Raw genomic sequence first — 15,366 nt, 5'->3', positions numbered from 1 at the left:
TTAGAGAGGAAGAGAGAGGGAGAAATAGATAGAAACACCAATGATGAGAGAGAATCATTGATTGGCTATCTCCTGCCCACCCCACACTGGGGATCGAGCCTGCAACCCGGGCAGTGCCTTGACTGGGAATCAAACCATGACCTCCTCGTTCATAGGTCAATGCTCAACCACTGAGCCATGCTGGCTAGGCCCTACTCAAACTTTTTGATGTTCCCTTTTATCTATGGCATAAGGGCCACACTTCCTCAGAAAGACATTCACAGACTTGACCACCTGACATCAACTCACCTTTCCAGTCTTCCTCTCACTACCCGCCTCTAAGCACAGCTCAGATGTATCGTCCTTTAGCTCTGTCATCTGCCCTATTTCTCTTCCATCGTCCTGTCTTTCCCTAGCCATTCTCTTTATCACAGCATGCATTATTCCCACCACTCTTGAAAAGCTACCTCTTTTTCAAAGTCTACCAAGATCTGCACCCCCATGTTCAGCCAGAATAATCACTCCCATAATATTTTGTACTTCACTTGACACTTTTTATCCTTAGATTAATTGTGATCATGCTGTGTCTCTTTTGATTAAAACATGAGCTCTTAAGAGCAGGATCCCTTTCTCATTCTCCCACATTTTGGTTCTTAGAAGAAAATGGTTAAGTGCACCAACATTTTAAAGAGAGGGAAGAAGGGAAGAAGAAAGAAAGGAAGGAAAGAAGAAAGGAATAAAGGGAGGGAGGAAAGAAGGATTCTAAAGTCATACTTTTCAGAAGGTGCTTTAGGGGCTATGCAAATATTTTGTATTTCATTAATAGTCAAACTGATAAAAAATTAAAAGGCAATCTTTACTCCTAATTTCAAATTTTCATATTTATAAAAAAAAATAGCTCACTTCTTTGTACTCAGCAAATGCTATACATTTGAATTGACCAGATAAATAAATGTACATTAATAAAATGTGTTTCTGTTTTATATGTAGGTTCTGGGTGAGATTGTATTGCAGTATAAATGATGAAAACTACTATAGCAATGAGGCCTTGCATTACCCTTGACAGATGAAGTATCTATGTTCCTCTTAGAACCTCTTAATCCCAGGAGCTATGATGATGGTTGAGTTTTCTATCCTAAGTGTGAGGTTAAAGGAGAGGGATGCTATAAGGCCAAGAAGCAGAGCAGAACGGTAGTGGGTTTTGAAGTCACAGGCAGTGACAACTCTGCCATTTATTAACTGTATGACTTGGGGAAATTACTTAACTTCTCAAAACCTGTGTCTTTCTTGTTAAAATAGAGAGTAACTCTAACTCATAGGATTGCTGAAAGGATTAAATAATATACGTAAAATGAATAACTACAAGGTACTTAATAAATGACATCTACCTCAATTGCAAGGGTTAGTTCTGGTGGAGAGTTGTAATATATGTTTCACACGTTTGGCGAATTGCAACAGTAATCCTAACAGCAGCTGAGAAAGTGGATGAGCCTGGCCATAACCTCTAAATTGCCCCGATGGAGAGTTAGCTAATGAAAAGCCACAAGAGTAAATTATCTGCTGACTATACTCTTTTGCTGAGGTACAAAATTACTTTTATATAGATATGCAGTTTGCTAGTTATCTTTAAAATCAAATGAGAGCTCTGTCTAAAGTCCTGGTGGTGACCAATAAAACATATTAAAGGAAAAACATTGGATTTTACCCAAGCATCAAGAAAAACTCATTTGGAAATTAAATAAATACTTATATACATAGTATTTTGTATGAATCTGTATTAGGTAAAACATTTTTTGACTGTGGTCTCCCTCCTTGAAGATTTGGGTGAAAAAACCACATATGACTGAAAAATAAAAAATAAAACACAAAGATTTTCTGAATCAATTTAGATCTTTTTTAAAAATATATACATATTTTTATTGATTTCAGAGAGGAAGGGAGAGGGAGACAGAGAGATAGAAACATCTATGATGAAGAGAATCATTGATCAGCTGCCTCCTGCACACCCCACACTGGGAATCAAGCCTGCAACCCGGGCATGTGCCCTGACTGGGAATCAAACTGTGACCTCCTGGCTCATAGGTCAACCGATGCCCAATCCCTGAGCCACACAGTCCGAGCTGAATTTGGACCTTTTAAAGGAAACCAGTGACCAATGTTTTTTTTCTTACAAGTCAGGTTTCAAATCTTACAAATGTGGTTTCAAATGCTCTGTACTTTCCAGTAAAGGGTTCCTAGCCTGTGGATGCAATTTCACTGCTGTGGTGAGTATCTGGGAGAAGTATCCATACCCTTCTAGGGTTTTTCAGGAGCCTGGCTCCCCCTCTGTGTACCTTCTTAACAGTAAGTTCTCCGGCCATTTGTCAGACCTGGGATCTTTTGCTAGTATCTTCATTGCCTTAGATTTCAAATAACTTATCCTACTGCCTCTCCCCTTCTACAGGTTACCACCACGTCCCGCTCTATTCCTTGGCAAAGCCACCAGAGGTCTAATTTTAAAAGCTTTACTACCAATCAGAATAGGAAACAGATATTAGCTAACAGAAACTGTATGGGAAAGATGGAAAATTTCTAGATTCTTACAATGTAGAACTAGGATTGAGATCCCAACCCTTTGCTTTCCATCTTTTGCTTTCATTATTCCAGTAAAGCATAATCCAATTTCTACACGAGGAAATATACTCACACACACACACACACACACACACACACACACACACACACACACACACTGGAAGAAGCAAGCAAGACAAAACAGATGCTCCTAGCTCTTAGGAGTACAACTTTTTTTTCTAAAAACTTCAGACTGAGCATCTCTGAACTTTTCATAAGAATGGTTGACATAGAACATACTCAGTACTGTGAAGGTAACAAAATTAAAATAATTAGGGGAGTCATATTATTTGGTGGAGGGACTTTATTCCGCTTCTTCTTACACTCTGATCTCTTGCCATCCTGAAAACTCCACCGTCAAGTTTGATTTTGAATCAAGCTGGTCCCTTTCTGATGGCTCTTAAGATGCCTAGCCTTGTGTCTCTGAGAGGTTTGCTGCTTTCCTCCAGACTTCAACTTGCCAGAGGATACTCAAAGCCACAGGCTGAACCTGGTCTATAATTCTAGTCACAGGTAAGGAATTTGAAATACAATCTTTATATTAAAATAAATACATGTATATTTATTATATGTATATATATTATGTGAATGGAAAGCTTTTATGTTAGGTTGGAACATAGGACATTGCCAGTATTCAACTACCATTTTTGGCTTATAAAAATAACAATTTCATAGGCTTTATCTTAATACATTTTAAAGATAACAGAAATGGTTTTTTTGGGGGGCGTTTTATCCCCAAGCCCATGGATAAAACTTCTCTTTTCATTGACATTAGGGATATTCAAAACAAAAGTTTGAGAAGCAGTACTTTAGCAGTTTTATTTATTCAATGCTATTTGGAATATTCATTGATATTGGGGATAATTGACTATAATTCAGAAATGGCCATCTTTCCAATTAATTAGCACTGCATTCTTAGAGTAAAGGTGAAAGTGTAGGTTCCACTTTTTTAGTTATCTCAAAAGTGTCAGCTCCGTCAGAGTCCTTCACTCTTTTACCCTACACCAAAAGTTTCCCTTGTCTCTTTCACAGACCTTGGTCATAGAGATTTTCCATTGTTTTCGATATTTTCTCCATTGCCAAGAGCCTAAGAATTGATCAAACATACATGAATCCACATCATGTCCTATGTGTCTCCAGGGGGATCTCTCTCTCTCTCTCTCTCTCTCTCTCTCTCTCTCTCTCTCTCTCTCTGCTTTCTCCTGTGAATTAGGCAAAGATACTATTTTCTAAAACAACTGAAGGGAGAAGCTGTGCTGGTGAGAAAAAAAATGTCTTTATTAAAAGTTGATGGGACTACTGGAAGAAATCTAGAAAACCCTCATATATCAAATTCTGCTTCATCCACATTCGCAGTAAATTTTATTCATGTAATCAGGAATCTGTTACCCTCCTTTCTTATCCTCTCTCTCTCTCTCTCTCTCTCTCTCTCTCTTTTCCTGTATAAAATGCAAAATTTAACTGGATGAATAACCCTTCTAGGTCTGGTATTCTAAGATTCTACAACTTAAGAATATTCACGCATGGTAATAAAGAACAAGGTAAAATGCATCAGTTTGGTTCACCATCAACAGAGGATATTAGCTATTGTCATTGGTCATAAAGCAAACATATTTTTCCTATTCTCCTGCATATTTGCTTTGTGTGTCTAGGTTTTTAGCTGTTTTGCAAAGATTATTAATCCATAATAGCCAATAAATGCAAATGCAATGAAAGTATTGAAAATGCTAATAAAAAGAGGCACATAATAATTATGTAAACGAGGTAGGGTATATTTAAAATTTTAAGTAGCATGATTCACTAGACTGCAGGAAAATGTTTAAAGACAAAGAGCTATTCATGAAGCAGGTGCAAGGATCTGTCTGTACCTTTGCAATCAGCAATAATCATTAGGAGCAAAAGAAAAGTGACTGGTGAACTAGAATACCATTTGTATTAACAGCAATAATTCAGAACAGAGAAGACCATGAGTTTGCTAAAAAATTTAAGGGTGAAGCTTGCTAACCCTGCTAACGAGACCTGTCACAAGCTATGAATAGTTTGTGGGTTTAAGAATCTTAGTGAAAACGGAGTAAGTATAACTAAAGTACCAAAGGGTTTCTCATAATACTCAGAGGAATTATCAAGGATGAAGGTGACCTGACTCAACAGATTTCTAGTATATGAAGTAAATTGGTTATTGTTGGAAAATATGCTGGAAGAAAGATATATCTGTAAGGAGAAGAAGTGTGAATACTTGGATTAAAGTGTCAAAGGCCACACTCAAATGTGGGTGTAGATGATAAGACTAAACCCATCTGAACTTGCTTTCATTGACTTCACACAGTAAAGGTATATTTTTCACTTGTGTAAGAATTCACTGTTAGTGATGCATTGGGATGACACTTCATGTGCAGGAAGCCAGAAACTATCTCATGGATCAGTTGTCCACCAGGTCCTAGGAACCTCTCCATTCAACTAACAGATAGAGAAAGGGGCTGTGGGTTTACAGGGATGAGTACAACTTCACTGGGCCAATCAGAGCACACTAGGGTGCCTTATCTTACCATCCACCCAGAAGGGACAAACATCACTCCTCGTACCTCCCATCAGCAAGAAGTAGCAGGATCAGGAGCAGGAGCAGGAGCAGGAGCAGGAGAGGCAATTATCATCCCAGGCTGGGCATCACTTTCTAGCAACAACCCTATGCTATGAAAGAGTCTTCAGGGGTCAGCTATCCAGCTCTGCTGCACCTTCTTATTCCAGTTACCAGTAAAATGATTTACAACCAACCTTTCAGAATCTAACTTGTTTACATGTAGAGAATTAGAGAAACTTCTGTGTTAGCTGCTCAGAAATGGGAGCTATCACTCAAGTATTGAGTGCCTACAAAATGAAAGTATAAAATAAATTTTTAAAGGGACAAACCACATTTTAAAGAAAAGAAAGGTGTTCTATTTTAATTTGTAAATGTGTTAAAGTTAAGTGTGTGTATGTGTGTAAATACAATATCCCTCCCTTTGAGAAACTACTCTACCCTCATTCTGTAAATATCTTGCTCATAGTTTGCAGTTAAAGGAGGTGGGGGAAGAACTGAGCAAAGTCACCTCCCTACCTTGGGGATTGCATATGACGAGGTCCTAACTAATCAAATACCTTCATCCCTGGGCCACAGTGAGTTTGCAGGAAGGAGTACAACCTCACTGGGCCAATCAGAGCACACTATCGTGCCTTGTCTCCAGAGGCTCTTTCTCGGGGACCTAATCTCTGAAACCCACCTAAGGCTGGAGCTGTTGAGAGCCAGTTTACTACTGTATGAAGACAGCCTAAGAATGAAGCCAATCAGAAAGCTGATGGCATTATTTGAATACCTGGACCACCGTGACCGAGGTCCACTACTTGCACTTTCTAGTTATATGAGCTAATACATTTCTCCACTTACATTTATCTTTTTTCTTTGCTTAATTTGATTTATTTCTGATAATAAAACCTTCAAAACTAAAAGGGTCTTCTGTAAGATGCTTGATTTGGGTTTTTTATATCTTTTCATCATGTTCAAAGGTTCTGTTCTAAAACTTTAATGGGCTCATTAATTCCTCACAAAGCCAAATTAAAGCTCCTCTGCTTCACTTTCAGAACATTCCACAAAAAGGATTCACCATCCTAATCCACGAACATAACCCTTAGGATACCCAAGCACTTATTTCTTATACTGACATCTGGTTTGAGTCCATTTCTGCCTTAACCTGCCTCAACCTCTAAAATTTCACATATGTTAGCACAGTTTGGTGGAAATTATTACCACTTTGAGGGTAGGGACCAGTCGACAATGGTGATCAACATTATCATCTGCACCTCTCCCCCTTACAACAATTTTTAGCAGGGAAAAGAATCCTGAAATCACTCAGAAAATACTTGTTGAGTTACATTTCCACAGTGATACTTACTTGGGCAGTAAACTTTTAATTTTGAAGTCTACAATTTTTTTCCTTACTGAAAGCGGAAAAACTACCTAAGTAGACCAGTTGGGGAGTAATTTACAGCTTGAAAAAGGTGCTCAATTGTCCAAAGTCTTCTTGGAGGCCAGCATTAAGGTCGCTTTTTAAAATTTTCATTTTCAATACAACTATAGCTCGGGCAGCAATTCAGAGATTGTTTCCCAGTAAATGATCTAAGTGGTAGTCTCTTTTAAATGTGAAAAAAAATAAATTAAGTTCTTCACAGATCTGCTGTCTTGAAGCTGTGAAATAGCTGTTCTTCATTTTTTTTCCTGGAACACTATGGTGCATAGTGTTTGTTGAATGACTGAATGATATCTTCCTTCCTTTGGATTCTTTCCCTCAACCCCAGGCCTCATTAATTCCTGACAAATATTAGAAAAATGTAAAATTAAGCTGCAACAATCCCTCATATCTTTTAAGTATTTTAACAGTTTTATTCACATCCCTTCTATAAAAACTTTGTAGCTAAGAAGGAAGAGTAATATCCATTTTGCAGAGAAGGAAACGGAGACTCAGAAAATCCAGGAAACCTAAAAGTAATACAACTGGCAAACAAGAGACCCAAGTTATCAGGCCTCATAACATAGCTGTACCACTTCCCACCAACACTCTACCCTGTATATTGTCAGAGATTCTGGAAGGCGACCAGAAAGGCAGACCAGGGTGGTGGGCAAGATCATAGACCTGAACTGAAGTAGACATAGGTGAGACTTCAGGTGTGCTGCTTACTACCACATGGCCTTGAACAAGTTACATGATCACTTCAAACCTCTTTGCTCCTCTGAAAATGGGAATAATCCTACAACCTCTTAAGGAGATCATGAGGATTGAATGACATAATTTGATAAGTGCTCAGAAAATACTAGTGACTAAGGACAAAGTCGTCGGGACATTGGGAAGCTAGCCAGGTCAGAGAGTGATTACCACAGGTCTGAAAGTGGCTTTGAGCCCCATTTGGATTAAATACACTAGTTATCTTGTCTATCTGATGCACTGTGAAGGACCACCACTGTGGAAAATACTCCCTCTTTGAAGAACATCAAGAATAGATTGCTGGCATTTGTCCTCCAGCTCCATGGATTTATCACTGCTATATTATCCCTGGATGAACATACAAGGGAATCACCTGAGTAAACCCAGAAGAAAATCTCTCAAGGAGGGCAAGGGTAAGATTAGAATTCGAGAGTGGAGGGAGGGGCTGGATGTCTGCTAATCCTGTGCTCCTGAGATTTCCTATTACCAAAGACATTGTTTGCTAACGCGCTATTGCACTCTCCCAACACAGCAGCATTTGCTCCTTTAATGCTCAGCTACACCTGCAGCGTTTCCAATCTCACTTTGTGGTGTGGTCAAGCCCTGGACAAAACAGATGGCTCACCCTGCTGACATACCTCCACCCACCCCAAAGTTGGCCAAATGGAACCTGACCCACCCGAGAGTTACTTTTGACTTTTCATGCTCTTCAAGTTCCAATCTCAAGTGAGTGAGGCTTCTTCTTAGGTACGTTTTCTGAGTCCCTGTCACTGCCATTGTGATTGTCTCTGAGGATGTCTACTCTTTTCTATCCTGATAGAAAAGCGGAGTGTCCATCATGAGACTATAGTGAATCACAATAAACTAAGCCTTGTTATAATAGACTAGAGGCCCGGTGCACGAAATTCGTGCACAGGGGTGTGTGTCCCTCAACCCAGCCTGCACCCTCTCCAATGTGGGACCCCTTGAGGGATGTGCGACTGCCTGTTTAGGCCCGATCCTACCTGTGATCACAATCCAGGACTGCTGGCTCCCAACTGCTCACCTGCCTGCCTTCCGGATTGCCCCGAACCACTTCTGCCTGCTAGCCTGATCACCCCCTAACCACTCACCTGCCAGTCTGATTGATGCCTAACTGTTCCACTGCCAGCCTGATTGCCCCTAACTGCCCTCCCCTACAGGCCTGGTCACCCCTAACTGCCCTCCCCTGACGGCCTGGTCCCCCCAACTGCTCTCCCCTGCAGGCCTGGGTCCCCCCCCAACTGCTCTTCCCTGCAGGCCTGATCACCCCCAACTTCCCTCCTCTGCCGGCCTAGTCACCCCTAACTGCCCTCCCCTGCAGGCTTGATTGCCCCCAACTGCCCTTCCTTGCAGGCCTAGTCACCCCTAACTGCCCTCCCCTGCAGACTTGATTGCCCCCAACTGCCCTCCCTTGCAGGCCTGGTCCCTCCCAACTGCCCTCCCCTGCTGGCCATCTTGTGGTGGCCATCTTGTGTCCACATGGGGGCAGCCATCTTGTGTTGGAGTGATGGTCAATTTGCATATTACTCTTTTATTAGATAGGATTATTACCCACTCATGGGGGGCAAATTTTATTTAACAAAGCTAATCAGATAGCGTGATTACCATTTATCTTCACAAGATGCCCCATGACTGTCTCTCCGCACCTGCCCTTCTGAAATACACACAGGCACTCTCCTAGACACACACCTACCCAGGTGTTATTCACATGCTGTGGAGGGATGACCTCTGCCCTCCAAAATGTGATCCAGTAATTTATGAATCTCTGGTTTGACTGTCAGACAGGATTATTGTGGGGATTATCATTAAAATGACATAATATACAATAAATCTAAAGCATTATGTAAATTAGAAGTAATGTGGCTCTTAGCTTTTATATACTTTCTAGATCTCCTCACCCTTGGAAATGAGAAAAGAACATCACCACAAGACAAATATTCAGCTCTCCTCTGAGAAAGTTGAACTTTGATCCCCCTTGAGCATTCCACACATCTGTGAACATCACTGCTTGGCGATGTCCATTTATTTAATACCTCTGATCAATAACCTCATTTCTCCCTAGTGTCCCTTTTACTAGTCTGTTTGGTAGATTTAATTCAAGTAATGTACTTTATGGAGATATGAAACCAGGCACTTGAAGATGTCATTTCCTGATTTGGGTCCTCAGCTTCCCTTTCATAAAGTGGAAGTAGAAGGGGCAGAGGGGGGAGGAGAGTACCATTTTCTTCTGTTCAATTCATAGGGGTATGAAGCTGAATAAAGACTTGTGTGGAAACTGTCTGGAATTCCTCTAATTCCTATAATTATCATAATTGTTGAAAATGTTACAGTATTCTCAAAGCCAGGGACATTGTTTTGAGTGCCATAAAACCATTAGTATAAAGAACAAACTCATGGTTGGTTAGTTCAGTAGTAGAAAAGCATGAATTCTTATGTAGGCAAAAGGATGATTGAGCTTAATGCAAGGATGGGGGAAGCTGGTAGTGGAATAAGGTGTGAGCCACATCTATTTAATAATAATTTGCTAACCCAACAGCTATTTCTTGACATGAGGGGGGCACTTAGGGCATGGAAACAAGATGGCTGAAAGGAATTGCAATAAACATAATATACAAAGCATACAACTTCAAAATAACAGGAGCCCGGGGTGAGAATTTTACTTTCTTGTGAACCCTGAGGCTCCTACATATCTTTCCTCTCTGCATACCATCCCCCTGACAATAGCAATTTAATGATAGTACAAAAACAAACCAATACCCTTCACTGAGTGGTGAAAGTGATAAAGTTTTTTTATGACATATCATCCCTGAGCCTCTTGTTTGGGGCATCAATACCTATATGTTCATTGAAAGTTAAGGCCTAATAAATTTCTTTCATTTATCAAAGAATAATGTGATTGTTTTCAAAGACAGTTAAACCGAAACAACAAAGATAAAGCATAGTCTCCCTTCTCAGTGATGGGAAAACTCATTTTTGAAGAGTCAACAGTATCTAGTATCTGAAAGAAAATGGCACTGACTTGTGTGTGAAGGTTTTCTGTGTGACTTTGGAGGAGTCTCTTGATCTCTCTGTTTCATCTGCGAATGTTTTAATATCTTTAGAATGAGTACTTGAACGAGCACTGCGTAATCACTGGCTCAATAAAAGAGGTTTTGATGAATGCTCTATATTTCCAGCCCAACTGAACCACTTAATGTTTCTATATGCATCACACATCTTCCTGACTCTGCACTTTGCCTTATGCCATTGCTTCCACTAGGAATTCACCCTCCTGTTTCCCTTGTTCTAATTTTACTTATTCTCCAAGGACAAGGTTGACTGTCTTTTGTGCTATCAGCCCTTCCTGATTTCTTTACCTGGAAGTATTTTTCTTGTTCAAAACCTCAAATATAGCTGTTGTTATCTACCTCTCTTATGAATTTGTAGATCCATATATGTAGATTCTTCCTGTTTTTGTGTATTTATTTAAGTAATGACTTATGCCCCTCTTTAGAGGGCTGGGACTGTGCATGATTTGTCCCAGAACTTGGCATGTGATAAGCACTAAATAAATGTTTATTGAGTAAATTGTGTGATGATGATTTTTATGTGTCAACTTGGCTTGGCTATACTACCCAGCTATTTAATCAAACACTAACCTAGGTGTTGCTGAGAAACTACTTTGTAGATGTGGTTAATAGCTCCAATCAGTGGACTTCAAGTAAGAGATTACCCTCAATAATGTGGATGGGCCTTATCCATCGGTTGAAAGTACTTTAAAAAAAATACAAAAAAAAACCCCAGAGTTTTGTAGAGGAAATTCTGCCTCAAGACTGCAACATTAACTCCTGCTTGAGTTCCCAGCCTGCCAGCCTGCCCTATCAATATTGGACTTGCCTGCTCTACTTGTCAGCCCTTACCATTGCATCAGCCAACTCCTTGAAATAAATCTCTTTATATATGTATATGCTATTGGTTTTGTTTCCCTTGAGAACCCTGACTGATACCAATAGAGAGGTTAATTGTAGTTCAATGTATCCAGTTTATCATTTAAATTAAATGACTTGAACTATAAGCTCCAGGAAGACATGAGTTTTTGTTCACTGCTGTTACCCAGTGCCTAGAATAGTGCCTGATACATCATAGAAGTTTAATAGATATTTGTTGAATGAATAAAGAAATAAAGACATTTCATGGAAAAGAAAACTTTTGGCTATTTACTGGACTTAAACTTACCCTCAAATACTTTGGCTCTTGTGTTAACGTTATGACAGAAAAAATCCCCGTCCTGCATCTGTGTGTTCCCAAAGGCAAGTCACTTCCATTCTCTGTGCCCCATCTTAGTCACCTGTATTCATAAGATTTTAACCAGGTAGAAATCTGAGTTCCTTCCTACACTTCTTTGATGTCAATGACTTTTATGCGTGACTATGATATCCTTAATTTTGCATCTATTTTTGCCATGGTCATGCTTAAATATTTATTGCATGATGATTGTAATTACTTTTATTACTAATCATGCTATCACCCATTACTACCTGAGATTTATAAAGTTACTCTTTTCCAAAGCACTTAAAGAAAACTTTAGCCTAGATTGCTAGGACCAGACTTCATTGTAAAGAAATAAAAGGACTCCTTAAAGCTTTTTGCCTAAACCACAATTCCTTGTCCCTAAGGGCTTTATAAGCTGGCTATAAAGGCCCATAAATACATTCATCCTGCACCTGGGCTTCAGAACACCAAACCTTGCTTCTAATTTTAGGGCCAGGAAATTATTTTATAACTGTTTTTCAGCTTCTTATAAATAAATACTTCCTGGGGTACTTTCTTTGGGTAGCCTTTGTTTCCTCTCATTCTGTGGGAAGAAGGATTTCTGGAGTTTGAACATACCTGCTGAGCCCTGGCTGGGCCCTAAGAACCCAGAGGCCATATACCCAAGGGCCAAGCTGCTGAGTGAATTTCAGCAGCAGGCTTTGCTTCATCCCCCACCAGTAGAGAGTAAGAGGCTATTAGCCAAGATATGCCAAGGAGGGGGTCTCAGTGCACTTACAGATTCTCCTCTCTTCACTTGAAGCTAATTCTTTCGAAGCTGAGATCCTACAAGAATAATTCTTAGAGCATTTTATTATGGAATGTCAAGATGTGTAAGGATAGACTGGGGGAAAATGAACAAATAAATAAAATGTGTTAAGAAATTGTACTGAGCACAAGATTGCTTTATTTGTCTTTTTATATCAGTCACAGTCTCCGAATGTCACACCTGAGTGACACCTTATTCTATTCATTTACACTTGAGGAAAAGGAGTTTCAGCAAAAGGAGAGGATTGTCCTCTGATCATGAAACTAACTAATGGCAAAAACCAGGCTAGAATCAGTCTCCTGACTCCCAGTCCACTGCTTTCATCTGAATTTATTTATTCATAATGTATATCTATATACCCCAGTCTCCCTCTCCCCACTTTCCCCAAAAGAAAAGAAAATAATTCTGAGGCAAGTCACAATAAAATGCACAGACTCATATTCCCAGGATAGTTGATATAGACATGAATCATTAGAAATTAAATAGAGTAAGGAGGCTGTGGGGTTTTTTTCTTTCTTTCCTCCTTTTTTCCTATATTTCTTTTCTTGTCTGTTTTTCCATGAGATTATGTAGAACTGGGGAAATTAAGGGGACTGAGGTTTTGTGGTGTTTTGTTTGTTTGTTTTTGCTTTTTTTTTTTCTTCTTAGATACTAACAGAGGAAGAATTAGAAGGCATGGTCCAGAAAGTATATTTATGGTTGTGTGTGATAATGTTGTCAGAGCTGAAGGAATGTCAGCATTTTCCCCAAATGCCCTCTCTCCAGGTTTTGCAACTTAGAATTTCAAATGAGCTTTGGACCACAGCTCAACACACCAGGTCTCAGATCAGGGGAAACAACTCCTTCTATTCAGGTAGCATAGTTGGGGGAAGAGTGGGGGGGAGGAGAGGGTTGGGAAGGAGGGAAGCCAAGTTTTTCAAACAAACTTGTTATAGTGCAGGATATAGAAAATCAGTTTTTGACAAGCTTTAGAAAACAAGCAGGCATTACTACCATTCCCTAGTCCATTGTATATTCCTGCTCAGAGAGCCAACTTTATCATCACAATAGGAGTGTGTGAATAAATGTGTTAAAGGGAATACCTTTTGTTTCTTTACCTGAGAGCTCCTTTGAATGCGAATTTGGGTATAGAATATGTGTGTGATGTTTGTGGCATGTGTTGGTACCACAGCACTTTGTATGGGGTGGAATGAAATAACCCGCTAGAATTGGACAATAGAAAAGCCAGAAACAATGAAATATATTTCTATTTTAACCCTAGAAGAAGAATGACACAATCTTTGATCATGGGACCTTATGTGAAAATGGATAGAAAACACTTTTTATTTAGAGTTCTGTTGTGAGGCGGATGTTTGTAGGGAACTGGTTCTCAATTATTACTTTCACTGAGAAAGAATCATAGAATCGTAGCTTCTCAGCGCTGAAAGGCACCTCTGGATTCAGAGTCTAAGCGCCTTACCGACTCAGGAACTCCCTCCAGCGTAAGCCTGACAGATGAATAACAGGGTTCTGAACCCCTCCCATGATGGGGAGATTATTCATTCATAAGGCAGCGTATTCTGTGCACAGTAGCTTTCATGTTAGAAAATGCTTCCTTATCCTGAGGTGAAGGCTGCATTTCTCTAACTGCCACCCATCTCTCCTGGCTCCATCCTCTGTAGTGGGGGTGGGGAACGTGCACCCCTGGCCCTGCCAAGGCATTAAGGGTGAGTTAATTAAATGTTTGACCAAATAGAGCAGGCTAATTTTTAAGTTGATAATTTTGTATGACCCTCGAATGATGTTATAAATATTTAAATAGCCGTTGGCAGAAAAAAGGTTCCCCACCCCTGCCCTATAGTCACCCCTCAAAAAATGTAATAAATCAATTTCCCCTGTGACAGCCCTTTTTTTAATTGCTCACAGCAATGCAAACCAAATATCTCCAGTCTTCACTGACAAGGTATTGCACTCCAACCTTGGCACCTGATCCGGCACCCAAGATACATACAAGGCAAGATATGAATTGGTGTAGAGGACCTACACCCAGACTTTTGGCAAGTTCAAGGGCTAAAAAGGGATGGAGCAATGTCAAGGCTTTGGTAAGAGGCTCTCCGCAGTTTTCCCCATTAGTGAGGCTAAGGCATTCTAGAAAGAGGATTTCTAGAGTGATTAATCAATTTGCTTTTTTCTTGTCTGATGTGTCGAGGTCAAGTTGACAGGTTTTCCCATAAAAAGGAGAATTGAAAATTTGAACTTAAATTTTTGTTGTTTTCCCTTACAGTTTATTGAGCACATGACCTGAGCTCAGATTTTAAGGTAGCAAAAAGAGGAACAAAAGGCTTTGTTTGCCATTATGGAATTTGAATTGAGCTTTGGGATCAGCTTGTGCATGTGAAATGCTGGGCAAAATGTAAAGTCTCCAAATTGTAAGAGATTGTTGGTGTTTTTCTGAATACTCATTGGTCGCTAACAACAGTCAGTGAAGTTTGATGAAAAAATACTGGGTCATAAATCAAGACCCAAGTTGGGAACCTGAGCCAGCTGTTTTTGTTTCATTCATTTACTCAGTCATTGATCAAACATTTATTGAACAGTTACTATGTTCTAGACTCATGGCTATACATCTATGATCAAGATAGGCAAAGTCTCTACACACATTAAGCACACGTTTATTAAGGAGATACTAGAGGCCCGGTGCACAAAATTCGTGCAGGGGGGCGTGTCCCTCAGGCCGGCCTGCACCCTCTCCAATCTGGGACCCTTAGGGGGATGTCCGACTGCCTCTTGAAATTCGATACCGCTGGCTCCTAACCACTTGCCTGCCTGCCTGCCTGCCTGATCACCCCTAACCACCTCTGCCTGCCTGCCTGATTGCCCCTAACTGCTCCCCTACCGGCCTGATCACCCCTAACCGTCTCTGCCTTGCCCCATACCCGGGACCCAGGATTCCCTCCTCTGGCTGGTCGCAGGCACCCAGGA

The sequence above is a fragment of the Eptesicus fuscus genome, chromosome 3 (genome assembly GCF_027574615.1).
Source record: "Eptesicus fuscus isolate TK198812 chromosome 3, DD_ASM_mEF_20220401, whole genome shotgun sequence".
NCBI lineage: Eukaryota > Metazoa > Chordata > Mammalia > Chiroptera > Vespertilionidae > Eptesicus > Eptesicus fuscus.
This window is presented reverse-complemented; position numbering follows the sequence as displayed.